The sequence below is a fragment of the Pleurodeles waltl genome, chromosome 10, assembly GCF_031143425.1.
Source record: "Pleurodeles waltl isolate 20211129_DDA chromosome 10, aPleWal1.hap1.20221129, whole genome shotgun sequence".
In the NCBI taxonomy this organism is placed as follows: Eukaryota; Metazoa; Chordata; class Amphibia; order Caudata; family Salamandridae; genus Pleurodeles; species Pleurodeles waltl.
In genome coordinates, this window is record NC_090449.1 from 513,217,160 (window position 1) to 513,232,968 (window position 15,809).

A 15,809-nucleotide genomic window follows, 5' to 3' on the forward strand; every position below is an offset into this window, starting at 1 on the left:
GGATCACTCCCCGGGGGGGGGGGGGGGTAGGGGATTTGTTTTAGGCCGATGTGCCAAGGGGGGGGGGGGGGCAAAAAAACCCTAGACACCAGGTTTTTTTTTTTTTTGCTTATTTAATTTTTTTTAATTGCCCCCCAGGGGAGGGGCCCTTTCCTAAGGTAAGGGTTGATCACCTGGGGGGCAATTTGTCTTTAGGCCACTTCTGCCCACCTTGGGGGCAGATCAGCCTATTTTTATTGCGCCAATCTGCCCCCAAGGGGGCCAGAAACCACTAGACACCAGGGAGTTTTATTTTTATTGCACCAATTTCAGGCAAGGGTCCTTCCCCTTGGGGACAAATTTATTTTAGGCCTTTTCTGTCCCCTTGGGGGCATATCAGCCTATTTTTATTAGGCCGATCTGCCCCCAGGGGGCAGAAACCACTAAGGCACCAGGGATTGGTGTGTGTGTAAGTGTGTGTTTTGTTTGGGGGGGCAGCACCTTGGGTAAGGGCCGCTCCCCATGGGGGCACATTACTGTTGGCCATATCTGCCCGCCTATTTTTGGAAGGCCCATCTGCCCCCAAGGGGGCAGAAAGCCCACCAGAGACCAGGGAAGATTTTTTTTCAAAATATGAGGGTGGGGGTATGGCCATACCCCCACCCCAAAGAAATGGGGCCAAAGTTGTTCTGCCCACCAGTGGGCAGATGGGGCAATTACACCCGATCCACACCCCGGGGCCAGAAAGTCTACTAGATGCCAGGGAATTAAAAAAGAAAATTGTGGGGTGGTGGCCACCAACCAGTATTGGCATAGTTATGCCCCCACCCCAACTGAAGGGGGTAACAGTCTTTCAGCTCTCCCCCGCACACTAAAACTTCTTATCCCACTTTAAGCAAGAGGACATTTGATTATTTGGGGTTTTGGTTTTACATTTGGGCCATGAGAGCTTGGCTAACTCTCAAAATCATCCCACTTGGAATGGTGAGAGCTGCACTTTTTGGACTTTGGGACGCTGCCATGTAGAAAAATCCACAAGACCTAGACACATCTCAAAACTAAACATCTGGGTGAGTCCAGGGTGGCGTGCTTCCCATGCACCCCGCACCATTTTCTTACCCACAACGCCCTGCAAACCTCCAACTTTGCTGGAAATCACACATTTTTTTCCTCATTTTTGTGATGGAACCTTCCGGAATCTGCAGGAATCCACAAAATTCCTACCACCTAGCATTGTCTCATCTTTATCAATAAAAATTCTGCCCCACTTCTCAGCCTAGAATTTTTTTTTCTTCAAACTGCCCTTTTCGACCAGCTTTGGTTCCCCCTCAACTTTAACATGTTTTTGGCTCTTCCCTGTCACAGGCACCTGGCCCACCTACACAAGTGAGGTATCATTTTTACTGGGAGACTGAAGGGAATGTTGGGTAGTAGGAAATTAGTCCCGGTGCGGTGATCCCACACCGAAATGTGGGAAAAATGTGATTTTTTTTTAGCTAAATTTGAGGTTTGCGGAGGATTCTGGGTAAGAAAACACTAGGGGATCCATGCAAGTCACACCTCCCTGGACTCCCTCGGGTGTCTAGTTTTCAGAAATGTCTGGGTTTGGTAGGTTTCCCTGTATGGCTGCTGAGCCCAGGACCAAAAACGCAGGTGCGCCTGCAAAAAAAGGTAGTTTTGTGTTTGATAATTTTGATGTGTCCAGATAGTGTTTTGGGGCATTTCCTTTCACAGGCACTAGGCCTACCCACACAAGTGAGGTACCATTTTTATCAGGAGACTTGGGGGAACACTAGGTGGAAGGCAATTTGTGGCTCCTCTCAGATTCCAGAACTTTCTGTCACCGAAATGGGAGGAAAAGGTGTTTCTTTGGCCAATGTTTGAGGTTTGCAAAGGATTCTTGGTAACAGAACCTGGTGAGAGCCCCACAAGTCACCCCATCCTAGATTCCCCTAGGTGTCTAGTTTTCAAAAATACGCAGGTTTGGTAGGTTTCCATAGGTGCGGCTGAGCTAGAGGCCAAAATCCACACTTGGCACTTTGCAAAAAACAGCTCTGTTTTCTTTGGGAAAATGTGATGTGTCCATGTTGTGTTCTGGGGCATTTCCTGTCGCGAGCACTAGGCCTAACCACACAAATGAGGTACCATGTTTATCGGGAGACTTGGGGGAACGTTGGGGGGAAGGAAATTTGTGGGTCCTCTCCGATTCCAGAACTTTCTGTCACCGAAATGTGAGGAAAAAGTGTTTTTTGAGCCAAATTTTGAGGTTTGCAAAGGATTCTGGGTAACAGAACCCGGCGAGAGCCCCACAAGTCACCCCATCTTATATTCCCCTGGGTGTCTAGTTTTCAAAAATGTGCAGGTTTGGTAGGCTTCCTTAGGTGCCAGCTGAGCTAGAGGCCAAAATTCACAGTTTGGCACTTTGCAAAAAACCTGTCAGTTTTCAATGTAAAAAAGTGATGTGTCCATGTTGCATTTCCTGTCGCAGGCGTTAGGCCTACCCACGCAAGTGAGGTAGCATTTTTATAGGGAGACTTGGGGGAACACAGAATAGCAAAACAAGTGTTCTTGCCCCTTGTCTTTCTCTACATTTTTTCCTTCCAAATGTAAGACAGTGTGTAAAAAAAACGTCTATTTGAGAAATGACCTGTAATTCACATGCTAGTATGGGGACCCCAGAATTCAGAGATGTGCAAATAACCACTGCTTTTAAACAACTTATCTTGTGCCCATTTTGGAAATACAAAGGTTTTCGTGAAACCTATTTTTCACTCTTTATATTTCACCAAATGAATTGCTGTATACCCGGTATGGAATGAAAACCCATTGCAAGGTGCAGCCCATTTATTGGCTCTGGGTACCTAGGGTTCTTGATAAACCTACAAGGCCTTTATATTCCCGCAACCAGAAGAGTCCAGCAAACGTAACAGTATATTTCTTTCAAAAATCCGACATCGCAGGTAAAAGTTACAGAGTAAAACGTGGAAAAAAATGGCTGTTTTTTTACCTCAATTTCAATATTTTTTTATTTCAGCAGTTTTTTTCTGTAGGTAAACCTTGTAGGATCCACACAAATGACCCCTTGCTGAATTTAGAGTTTTGTCTACTTTTAGGAAATGTTTAGTTCTCCGGGATCCAGCATTGGTTTCATACCTATTTCTGTCACTAACTGGAAGGAGGCTAAAAGCACAAAAAGTAGTAAAAATGGGGTGTGTCCCAGTAAAAATGCCAAAATTGTGTTAAAAAATTTGGTTTTCTGATTCAAGTCTGCCAGTTCCTGAAAGTTGGGAAGATGGTGATTTTATCACTGCAAACCGTTTGTTGATGCCATCTTCAGGGAAAAAATCACAAGCCTTCTGCAGCCCTTTTTCCCATTTAAAAAAAAAAAAAAAAAAACTTTTTGCTGTATTTTGGCTAATTTCTTGGTCTCCTTCTGGGGAACCCACAAACTCTGGGTACCTCTAGAATCCCTAAGATGTTGGAAAAAAAGGGTGCAAATTCGGCGTGGGTAGCTTATGTGGACAAAAAGTTATGAGGGCCTAAGTGCGAACTGCCCAAATAGCCAAAAAAGGCCTGGCACCTGAGGGGAAAAGACCTGGCAGCGAAGGGGTTAAGGTAGGACATATGCTAGTGTGTTTTATATGTCCTAACAGTGAACTACTGCCAAATTCGGTTTTCACTGTGAAGTTGGTTTTTAAATTGTCTGTTTGAAAATGCCACTTTTAGAAAGTAGGCATTTCCTTGCTTAAACCGTTCTGTGACTCTGTGTGTTTGTGGATTGTCTGTCTGGGTCAGTTTGACAGTTGGGCTGTTTTGCACCTCTCTAGACAGTGACACAAGGGGGGGGGGCGGGGGAGTAGCCTGCATATCCTGATGAGCCATCTGAGCTAGAACGTCATTCACACCTGAAAGGCCTGTGCCTGTCCTCACACAATGTAGCCTCCAACCCCCTGGTGTGTGTCTGGGGCCTGACCTGGACAAGGAAGGGTCTCACAAACACTTGAGACTTTGCTTTGAAGTTTGCCAACTTCAAAGGCAGAAAGTGGTATAAGAAAAAGACCCAAAACCCCAGACTTTTAGAATCTTTCTGGAATCAAGAGGAACCTCTACCCAGAAGAAGAGCTGAAGAGCTGGAGGAAGAGTACTGTCCCTTTTCTGTGTTGCTTTGCTGGGCTGGCCTGCTGCTTCTGCTTGAAAAGAGTGCAAAGGGTGAGCTTTGCTGTGTGTCCTGCTTGAGAAAGTTCTCCAAGGGCTTGGAGTAGAGCTTGCCTCCTGTTGGAAGTCTCAGGGATATCAAAGACTTCAGTTTCTTCTTCCTACATCACTGGGAACTGTGTGTTTTGAGCTGTTCAAGGAGAAAACCACCTAGACGCCTCACGGAGCTGCACTGCCCTGCCCTGGTCTCACTGACGCCGAAATCGAACGACTGCACGGAGCCACTGATCGCACCACGACCTGTCGGCCCCCCACTCTGGCATCGCCTGCTCACACCGCAGCCTGGGCATCTCCGCCGCCGCCACTCCTGCTGACACCAGCACCGCTGCCTGCACCGTGGCCTGTGGACACTGCTCGTGAGGTACAGAAAGCACTGTCGATCCCACATCGCAGCCCCGGTCCACCGATGCGAACACCATCAACTCCTGTGTCATCACCATGCATCCCTACCTGCACCGGGGCATGTGGACACTGCTCGTGAGGGTCACGAAGCACGGTCCCGCACTGCTGGCTTGGGCCTACCGACGACAGCACTTCAGCAACGACAATGCCGCTACATGCACCGTGACCTGGTGACACCGCACGTCGCACAGCCCCGCTTCACACCGCAGCCCTGGTCTCACCGACGCTGCTGGACGCTGACACCGAGCGGCTGCCTGCACCATGACCTGTGGCACCACACGTTGCATCGTCCCACTTCGCACCGCAGCCTCGACGCCATCCACGGCAGCACTCCTGACTTCATTATCCCTTAGTTCGATCTGCAACGCGTGTGACTTCAAGGGCCCGATGACTCCGGCACCGACTCTGGTACTGACACCGTGATGCCAGCGACGCCGCTCTCCGAAGCTCACTACGAGGATCACAACACCCTCCAATTCAAAAGGTACTGTTTTGCGGGTCTTCCTGACACCGTAGCTGGCCCTCAATGCCGTAGCTGGCCTGAACTGTTGGTTTTGGTGATTACGATGCCGTGATAGCCCCAGGTGGAGCTATTGACTTCAAGGAACTGTATTTTTAAGTACATCTTGAAAAATTCATATCTTTAACACTGTATGTTGGATCTTTATCATTTTGGTCTTGTTTTACACAGATAAATATTGGCTATTTTTCTAAAACTGGTGTGGTGTCCTTTTGTAGTGTTTTCACATATTACTGTATGTTATGTGCAAATGCTTTACACATTGCTTCTGAGATAAGCCTGACTGCTCGTGCCAAGCTACCAAGGGGGTGAACAGGGGTTATCTGAGCAGGTATCTCCCTTATCCTGACTAGAGTGAGGGTCCCTACTTCGACAGGATGCAAACCGACTGCCAACTAGAGACCTCATTTCTAACAGTGGACCATGCACCCGGTACCCGGGAGCTATCCTTCTGAGGACTGTGACTGCGCCCGCTGTTGCCAGGGCACTGATGGGGACTTTTATACGTGTATGGTTTCTTAAGGAGGAGGGATTTGACAGGGGTACAACTTTATGTCCAATTAAATAAAGAACATGTGGAAGGAGTGTGGGGTAAACAACAAGCTCTCTGCTCCTTACCAACCCCTAACCAATGGTTTGATTGAGAAGTTCAACTAACCCCTCAAGGACCTGATTATGGGTCTACCGGAAAAGATGAGGCATAAGTGGGACGTCCTCCTGCCATGCCTGTTGTTTCCTTACTGGGGGTACCGCAGAAGAGGATTGGCTTCAGCCCGTTTGAACTTCTGTATGGGCACCCTATAAGAGGGCCTCTCAGTTTGATGAATGAGGGCTAGGAGCAAGCTCCTGGAAGGGCCTCCCAGGATGTTGTCAGCTACATGCTGGCCCTTCGCAACCAAACAGCCAGCTTCTGGAAACTCACCCAGGAGAATCTGGAAGATGGCCAGAAGGACATGAAACACTGGTATGACCAGAATGCTACGCTGGTTGAGTTTCTGTCTGGCTAAACATTGTGGGTAATGGAGCCCTAAAGCTCTGCAAGACTGCTGGTCTGGTCCCTGTGAGGTAAAGGAGTGTAAGAGAGATGCCACCTACCTAGGGGACCTCAAAACTCCTAGGAACCCTTTAAGGGTCCTGCATGTTAATCACCTGAAGCCCCACTTTGACAGGTCTGAGATTACCATGCTCTTGGTCACTGGTGATGTGGTGGAAGAGAAGAGTGATCCTCTCCCCGACCTCCTATCTTCCAAAGAGCAGAATAGGTCAGTGGAGGGGGTTAGCCTCTCCCTTAAAATGACCCTGGACCAACAGAAAAACTGCCACCTGTTGCTGAGGCAGTTTGTCTCTTTGTTCTCCCTAACCCCAGGACTCACTATATGGTGTATCCGTGATATTGATACTGGGACAACCCCCTTTAAAAAAACATTTAAAGGTTGCCTGATAAGGTTAGAGCCAGCATTAAGGAGGAGGTCTCCAAGATTCAGGTGTAATTGGTACCCGAGGCTGCCCCTCTAGGTGTCACACCTGAACTTAGGTTCTGCATGGACTAACGTGGGTTCAGTGCAGTCACCAGAGGTGATGAGCTCATCAATCGGTTTCGAGCTGCCAAGTTCCTCAGCACATTTGACTTAATGTCTGGGTACTGGCAGGTTGCCTTCACGGAGGGGCCCAGAGAGAGGTCTGCATTCTCTACACCAGAAGGGTACTTCCAGTTCTAGGTAATGCCCTTTGGGTTGAAGAACTCCCTTGCCACCTTCCAGTGGTTGGTCAACCAGGTCCTGGCTGGGTTAGAGAACTTAAATGATGCCTACCTAGATGACATTGCCGTCTTCAGCTGTAGCTGGGAGGACCACCTGTGCCACCTTAAGGAAGTGTTTCAGGGTCTGCGCAGGGCCAGGCCTGAGTATCGAGGCCAATGAGTACCAGATAGGGCAGGGTTCAGCAATCTACTTGGGTCACCAAGTAGGAGGTGGCAAAGTGCAGCCCCTCCAGGCCAAAACTGAGACCATTCTGGCTTTGGAACCCCCCCCAAGACCCAGACAGAAGTGAGAGCCTTCTTAGGCCTCACTGGTTATTACAGGAGATTCATCAGGGGATGTTTCACCATTGTTGGCCCCTTGACAGAGCGGACTTCCAAGAAGCAGCCACGTCAGGTGGTCTGGACAGAGGCATGTCAGAAAGCTTTTAACACCCTAAAGGAGACCATGTGCATGGCATCTGTGCTCAAGGTCCCTGGCTTCTCCCTAGAATTTGTGGTACAGACAGATGCCTCAGAGCATGCTATAGAGGCTAAATGAAGAGTGCCTGGATCAACCTGTAGCGTTTATTAGTAGGAGGCTATTTCCCAGGGAACAGAGGTTGAGCGCAATAGAAAATGAAGCTTTTTTTGTGGTATGGCAGCTGAAGAAGCTAAGGTCATACCTGTTTGGCACTCGCTTCCGGGTTCAGAAACATCACAGGCCGCTCAGATGGTTAATGCAGATGAGGGATGAGAACCCCATACTGTTGAGGTGGTAGATCTCCCTACAGGGAATGAACTTTGAGGTGGAACACCATCTTGAAGCAGACCACGCCAATGAAGATGGTCTCTCCAGGTTCTTCCACCTTAGTGAAGAGAACTCCCAAGGGATTGCGTAGCTCTCCCCATTTTCAGGTGGGGGGGACATGTGTGAGACCTGGCATCCTTGTTGTGGTTCTAACATGGATCAATTTCAGCATATGGCTGACACACAACTATTATAGTCCTGACAAAGGCACCCTCTTTATGATTTACCACAGTTGATACATTGCTTAAAAATAATAATGCAAATGTGTTTCATATATACCACTTTACAAAAGGAGAAGACTACAAAAAGTACTTCTGAAGCACATGACCCAACGGATCAGACTGGCAGAAATAAAAGCAGAAAGCAATTCAAATAAATCTGACGAGGGGTCCTATATCACTTTCATGTTTACATTTTCTTCCAATACACAGCCCATTAAAGAATGTAGAGAAAGGATTGTGAACAACTGTAGATAGGAATTAAAAAAAGAATTTGAAAGGGCTACTGAAAAAAAAGAGAAATTAATGAGTGCCACCACAACAAAAACCCTAAAATACGCAAAAAAAAGTGCAACGCATGCACAAGCTTCTCCAAGGGCAACATATAAATATTATGCAAAAGCTGTCGTGACAGCAGCTTAATCTTAAAAATTGTTTGAGAGCCTATTGGATAGGTTTACAAAAAAGTGCAATGCAGCCAGCAAGGTAGTTGTGCTGTGTTGTGCTGCGGGACAGAGCAGCGTAGAACCATGTTTACTAAAAGTGACCTGCTGCTGCTCTGTTCCCGCCGACGCTGGTGCACAAAGAGACTGCCTAGCGCCAGGAACAAACTTTTGCACCATGGTTCAAAGATGTGTTTATGATGTCGAGCATACGTTTTATATTGAACGAATACCATTCCTGTAGAACATACTATGCTTAGACAAACTTTAACATATTGAATATGGTGTACAGTGCATCCTGGTTTTTAGATAAGACTTTACTTTAAAAACCATGGATGGTACCGTTGGATCACGCAAGGAACACCAAGGAACGCCCCAAGCAGCACAAAGCGCTATTTGCCCTACTTAAAGGCAATGTTCCAGTGCAAGAAATGTTTTGTGCTGAAAAGTATATACTTTATCAAATCTTTGTACCACCATGCACCACTTTATATGACTTTGTGGTAGCACAAAGTCGGGATAAATCTCACCCAAGTGCCTTACTTTTGAACCTTGAGCAGAAAGTTATAGTTTCTGTTAGAAAAGGAAGCTAAGCATCGGAGTGCTACTGCAGGCACAGCGAGAATGACTGCTCCTGGTACCGCTGCTGTTTTTCTATCTCCGGTGTGCTTCCGGTTAATCTGATAAGCACGTCAGCTGCCTCCGATGCTTGTGAACCTGCTTTAGCACTGCCAGCCACTTGCATAACAGTCACATATTTCATTGTGTGTGTAAAAGAAAAAACTTGTGGACGTATGCACGAATGTGTGAGACACCTGCATATTGCTGGTGAGCTGACATGTCTGCAGTTCAAAATGTTTGATGATGTCTTCCTTGAATTTTGACACCTATTGTGACATCGTTCACGAGCTAGACCCTTTGACACTGCACCTCAAAAGGTAGGATAATGTTCACGGGACTGTCTGTAGAAAGCTGTTCAGCCTGCCTTTCATAAAGTTGGTAGGAGGCCATGGCTACCTCTAATTTGAAACTATCACTAATAAGACCAGTCTGCCCTTTCTCTAAGAAACAGGCACACACTTATTTTCTCCTTATGTATATGTTGGTGAACTCTAGATCTTCATAATTCTGTTTATGTAGCAAAACCGAAAATATTTTTGTATACGACCTCTATAGACCTGAATACCAAGTACGGGAACCAGTACCTTCATTAAAGAACTGCACACTTGTTTATTTACTTAACTTCTAAATTACACCAACGTAAAACACATAATTTTAGATTAACCTTGTTATGCTAAATTCTCAAAAATGACGGCATTGTGTCGTGTTGTATAATTATGCCACAAAGATGTATTGTGGGAACAATGCAAACAACCAGAATGCAAGTTGCTGTTTGCAGCGCTAGTCTTTTTCACACTATGGCCCTCATGACGACCCTGGGCCGCTGTGGCTGTGTCACCGCCAATGGGCTGGCGGTGAATACCGCCAAATTAGGAGTTTGGCGGTTTGGCCGAAGCGAAACTGCTGAGCCTCCACCCGTCCCGCCACATTACCGTGTTCCGCAGGGCTGTAGGTGAGCACTTCCAGCACAGCAGATGGCGTGATACTGCTAGTGGTATCATGAGGCAGGAGACCGCCAGCATTTTCTGGCAGTTGCACCGCCAGAAAAGGCTGGTGGTCTTGCACCTTGGAGACAGGAATAAGCATTCCTGTCGCCAGGATGCACTCGCACACATGTCCACATACCCGCACACATGAACTCACACACTTCTACACACAAACACACCCCCACTCACACACGCAAATGCGACATACACACTTATTCACACTGACAAACATACACAAACACAGCACTCATGCACGCATTCACTCCCACTTCCCCAAGCGCATACATACATTCACATACACACCCCTTGCACCGCATACACGCACTCACCCGCTCTCCCCATCCACTCACACAAACACTCACCCCCTCCCCGTCCACACACAATCACTCACACACGCAGACACTCCCCCCGTATTCACGACATTCACACACGCACTCACACACACACACACACACACCCTCCCCTGTCAGACGATCGACTTACCTCGTTTGTCAAGGAGGTCATCCGGGAGGGGATGGGTCATGGCGCTTCCACAGCTGGCAGCACCTCGCCATCTGGACACCGCCACACCATATTATGGGTTGTAATATGGTGTGCGGTCTCTGTTTGGCGTGCGGTACCGCCTCTGCACCACCGACCACCAGCACGACTGGTCTCGGAATTCCACCCGATTTTGGGCAGAAGTCAGAGATCAGTCATATTAGGGCGGTCTTAAGACCACCAGCACTGGCAGTATTTCGGCGCCTACAGCCGAAGTTGTCATGAGGGCCTATATTTTTAGTGAAAAGTGAATCCTCACTTCAAACATGGATGCAAGGACACATTTTGAGATGAGACATTTTGAGATAAAATATGACACTAAATTCCAATCTGGCATTTTGCGTAATTATGCATAATTCTGTGTAATTTTCTTGAAATTTCCCAGACATATGTGAAAACACACCTGTAGTCAGTAGTTGCCCTGACAAACTGATGCCTCTCAAAGGTCAATGGGTACAATACCGTTCTGTTCTGCCATTAAGCTTCCAGATATGATTTAGCTTACATGTCTTTCCCTAATTCTTTACCATTGGGTCGTTTGTAGTTTCTCCTCTCTGTTTATCCACTCTCCGTCTGTCTCCCAGAGTTTTCTCCGTTTCTTTCTCATACCTATTGAAAAGATACAAATGTATCCATCGAAGCCGACAGCCTATTGTTATTTCTGTTGTGGAGCCTTAGCCTATGGTCTGGCACCTCTAGATCTCAAAGATGGGTGTCAAAATAAAGAAGCCACAATAAATAATTGCCATGCAGATGAATCCAACATAAAGGAATACTAAACATACATTTTAATGTAATAATGAATAAAAGAAAACATTGGACTGAAGCAAACATTCCATGTTTTGGAAACTACAAAGTGACATTTCTTAGGGTTGTAAACAATGGTACTATTAGAATCAGATGTAGAGGCAAGCATAGGTTAAAGGGGAGTGTTACAGTTAGGATCAAGTGTTTTATAGTAAATAAGTAACTTGTATTGTATTTGATTAAAATGATTACACAGCAATAAAGAGTAATTGTGAATTCTTGTGCAAGTTATACATAGGGAGTGAATTAAATTAATCTAAAAACATAAAACATTAAAAAAGCTGAGAAAGCTTACATATAAAAGATTCATATATATATTTTTTTTAAATTGGTAAATATTTTGCATATCGACAGAGTTCAGATACATCCATTTTTTCAGACAACGTCTTACTGCCTCGTTGCAGTTAGTCAGATTAGTAGTGAGCACAGTCTGTTTTATGTACATTTCCAGCTCTCTGCTGACGCCTGACAGCAGCAAAGGAGATTAATAAATGCCTCATATAATATTTACAGTCACAAAGCCTGCATCTTAAAGTAGAGTATGATCCAGAGGTCCATGATGATCTATACTCTTTAATTGGGACCAGCATAAAGCTCATTCACATGATTTATAGTCGTATTGATTTGCGTATATGTTCGTTTAAATAATATTATATTTTAACGAATTATAGGATTCCATGATTAGTGATGAAGATTTGTTCCTGGCGAACTCCAGGGTGCCTTCCACTTGGCTTATCAGTATTGTTTGTGGTTTAAAGGCAGATATTAGACTCTATCTGGTCGGCCTGTTTTCCCATACATGGCCGAACTCAAAAGCGTGAACTACTTCCATCAAGTGGCTAGACCACGGGTTGGTGTTTCAAGCTGCTCATCTTTGCGCAGGTAACTAGATGGCGCTATTTTAAGAGGTCCGTTTTACAAACTAGATTTTGAGTAGACCGAACTACAAACTCAGAGTGTCTTGGAGGTGCTGTTCATCAGGTGGAATATTGTTCTATGTGTGTTACACTGAACCAGATAGGGGGTGGATGAATGCAGCCTGGAAGCCCTTGGTGTCCGTATGTCAGTGCTGGAAGACGTTTTGCTCTAGTTACAGTTAAAACTGGAGAGGCTGTGGGACTACCTAATTTGGCATGAAGTCTGCATAAACCGCAAAAAAGACCGAGCCCTCTATGTCTTAAGTATGCAATAAAAGTCTTAGGGAGCATTTTTCTATTAACCAGACACCAAGGTAGTTATAGGCAGCGGTGGAACAAAAAATTGCTGGACTTGAGTACCACTTTTTTCCATTTATTTGCTTATCTCCCGAAAATAATTGCCTTTGATTTGTGTTCGCTGAGAGTGAACATATTATCCAGGTTGAACTCATGTAATTTCCATAGTGCTCTTTGTAAGCAGATGCAGGTTTGAGCCAGTAATATGAGGTTGTCAACAAATAGCAAAATTGAATGTGATCTTTCCGTGTTCTAGGTGGAAATGATCTTGCAATGCATAATATGTCACCAATGCTGACTGCGTAAAGATTGAAAAAGGCAGGGGCCAGCACGCATCCCTGGTTTAGACCTCTATGTGTGGGTATCCTCGTTGACACCCCATGTCCTTTACGTATTTTTATCTGTGACCGAGTGTCCGAGTATTGAGGTATTAGAGCCCTCAAAGCTGCTGGAATTCCTCACGAATACAATATTTTCCATAAGATGTGTCTGTCAACCTTATCAAAGGCAGCAGAGTAGTCAATAAAGCAGGCACGAAGGGAAGTGCTCTTCTGCGTAATTGCAGGCTGTGCCAAAAAAAACACTGTCACTATGTTGTCTAGGGTGCTGCATCCTGATCTGAAACCTGTCTGGTAGGAGGGGATGGTTTGGATTTCCTTGATCCATGCTTCTGATTATTTTACTAAAATACTTGCAACATGCTTCACCTTCTGTATCTAGTAATGCGATAAGGTGGCAGCACGTTTGATCTGTGTGGTTACCTTTTGTTAAAAAGGGCACAGAGGAGGGGTCCTTGCTAGGAGTCCATGATTAAGGGCAATCGAAATGATTCTTTGCACAAAGGGTGGGAGTTTGCCAGGCTGCCCAAAAACCCAAATCAACTTTTAGCTGTGATCTGAGTATTCCATTAGGTCCAGGGTCGCCACTTGGCATGAACAACCAGAATGCGAGTGGCTGAGAGGGAGTGGTACAGGTAGAGCGCTGTATAGGTAGGTTCAGAGGTTACATCAGGAGTAGGGATAGATGCAGATGTGGGGGTGGGGGAACTTTTTCAGGTGTTCTAGGGCAGGCAAGGCTAATGGGCTTAACTTGTGACAATCAGAGCCTTTTACCCCTGGTGTCCTTCGGATTAAACAACATGTACTTTTGAGCCTCAAAATGAGCACCAAGTACATTCTTCTTTTACTTGACTCTCATGACAGTGAAGTTGAGCAGTCTAAGGCTTACTCCGTGTGTTCGTCTAGGCTTACGGACTCAAACTTCAACAGACTATCTAACATCAGTCAATAAATGCTAGTGCTTTGGCATTTCACATTTTACATTGGCATCGTATCTCTGGGTCTTGGTGCACTTGGAAAAGAGCCCATGTTTTTCCAATAGGACAGAATTCAATCAGTAAATGTGCATAATGGACTCTGCTCATTTGAAAGTATCCTGGGGGCAACTGTTTCATGCAGTTTTCCACCTCCTGTGATCTAGGAGACCCAATAGCCAGAGCTAGTTCGGTTCAAGTTCAACGAGGTAAGAGTTACCTTCAATGGTCACAACTTGCTCAGTACCTTCTCTGTCTACTGGTGGATGTAATACGTGGGTCAGTAGTCCGTGGGATAACTCCGCTCAAAGCAGTGTGCTCCTTGCACAGCTCCAGAGGGAGGATTGCATGGTCCCTGCCCCAGCCCAGCCGATATGATTTCAATATGCAGAAAGGGTCCATGCACGTGTCAGTAATGCTGGTGAAACATTTGTGCTGAAGTCCTGCTGCTATTAAGCCAGTGGGTCTTGCTTTGGAGGTTCTTCTTTGGGCCCAAACACAAGGCACCCCCAAACAAAGATAGGAGCCCACTCAGAGTCACAGTGGTTATAGTACGGCGTCACTTGATATTGTATCTGGGTATGCCTCCTTTTCGGCACAAGTTAGTCAGATGAAAACCATGGAATACGGTCGCTGTTCATTCAGCACCTTAGACATCTAGGATGTAGCTTCCCTCAGCGGCACAGTGTGTACAGCATGACGGTAATCTCCACTAGTCAATCACGCTGCAGGGACATCTGTATCACCCAGGCCGCGCCCTTCAGTGTGAACGGTGCAGGTCTTTCCTGAGTTGTAGCAGCAACTACAATTCATCGTTAGGGGCAACTCCCGTGCCCTTCCTAAGCAGTCAGCTACGTCCTTCAAGGAAGAGCCCCAATGTAGTTTATCCAAGCTCCCCAGATTTCTAGTCCTGAATCTAGCAATGAAAAGTTGGCAGTGGATTCTCGTACAGCAGAGTTTTTCAGTTGCCACTGTGAAATTCTGGTAGAAAAATGTTGGCAGACTGGCAGGAGTTTTCTATCTCATGTTTATACTAAAGTTGCAGACATTGTTTGTGTATCTCATCTGTCACATCTAAGACTAGTTTCAGGAAGTTTCTGCCTTTTTCTTATTCTTCCGAGACTGGTCGGCCCTTAGTCTTTGTCTTGAGGTGTCGGCAGCAAGGTGGGGTGAAGTTGGGAGCCCCCTGAGGACAGACCTAAAACAAGGTCCAAAAGAGAGAGGGGCTTGCTCACTTAATTACATTAGACCGTGTTCACTTACAGTAAACACTGTGGAAGGAAACAACAGAGACATTTCAAAGGGAACATCTGTTTCCTCTTCTCCACAAGCTATATTCTCATTCACCCCAAAGGATCACTAGACTGCCCTGGAGTAGCCATGCAACTCACATTGCTGTCTGGTTCTCTCTTCATCCTCCATCTGAGACACTACTTGGATTTAGAAGAACATAGTGGATTCATGTGTGGCTAGGGCTACGTGTAACCAACACAATCTACACAAATAAAAGTAGCACTTGCACATATGCCATCCATGTCCCACCTGGCTGTAGCTAAATACCCCGCTGCAGGGGACAGGTAGACCAAGAGTTTACAGGTAAAGATATCTGTAGATGGAGATGTAGAGCTTATGTTATCATGTAAGTGTTAGGGAAATGGTTACAGTTAGTACTGATATCATAGGTGCATCATGTTGGACCTGCTGCTTGGCGAGGATCATTGCCTATTGCTACCTCATTCAACATGAGAAAGAAGGCATTCTATCAGTAATTCATGAAATGAGTGGTACAACCTAATGGCCTTTTCGTAGGTTCTACCCGAAGGCAAGAAGTCCAGATATAGGCAGTGCTTTGTTTGTCAAAAAATATCACAAAAACAGTGTTTTTCGTTTGCTGTCTGCCTCCTGCACTGTCAAATACTGGGTGTGCCTAGCACCAAAGCTGGATAGTGTTGATTCCACCTCATACCACATTTTCCAATGATCTACATTCCCTACCATCCCGGTTT

At 45.9% G+C, this 15,809-nt stretch overlaps 1 protein-coding gene across 2 annotated transcripts in view; it reads left to right on the forward strand.

Moving 5' to 3' along the window:
• Window positions 1–15,809, forward strand: part of LOC138260785 (cathelin-like) — a 211,905-nt gene that overhangs the window by 38,513 nt on the left and 157,583 nt on the right. The window lies entirely within an intron of this gene.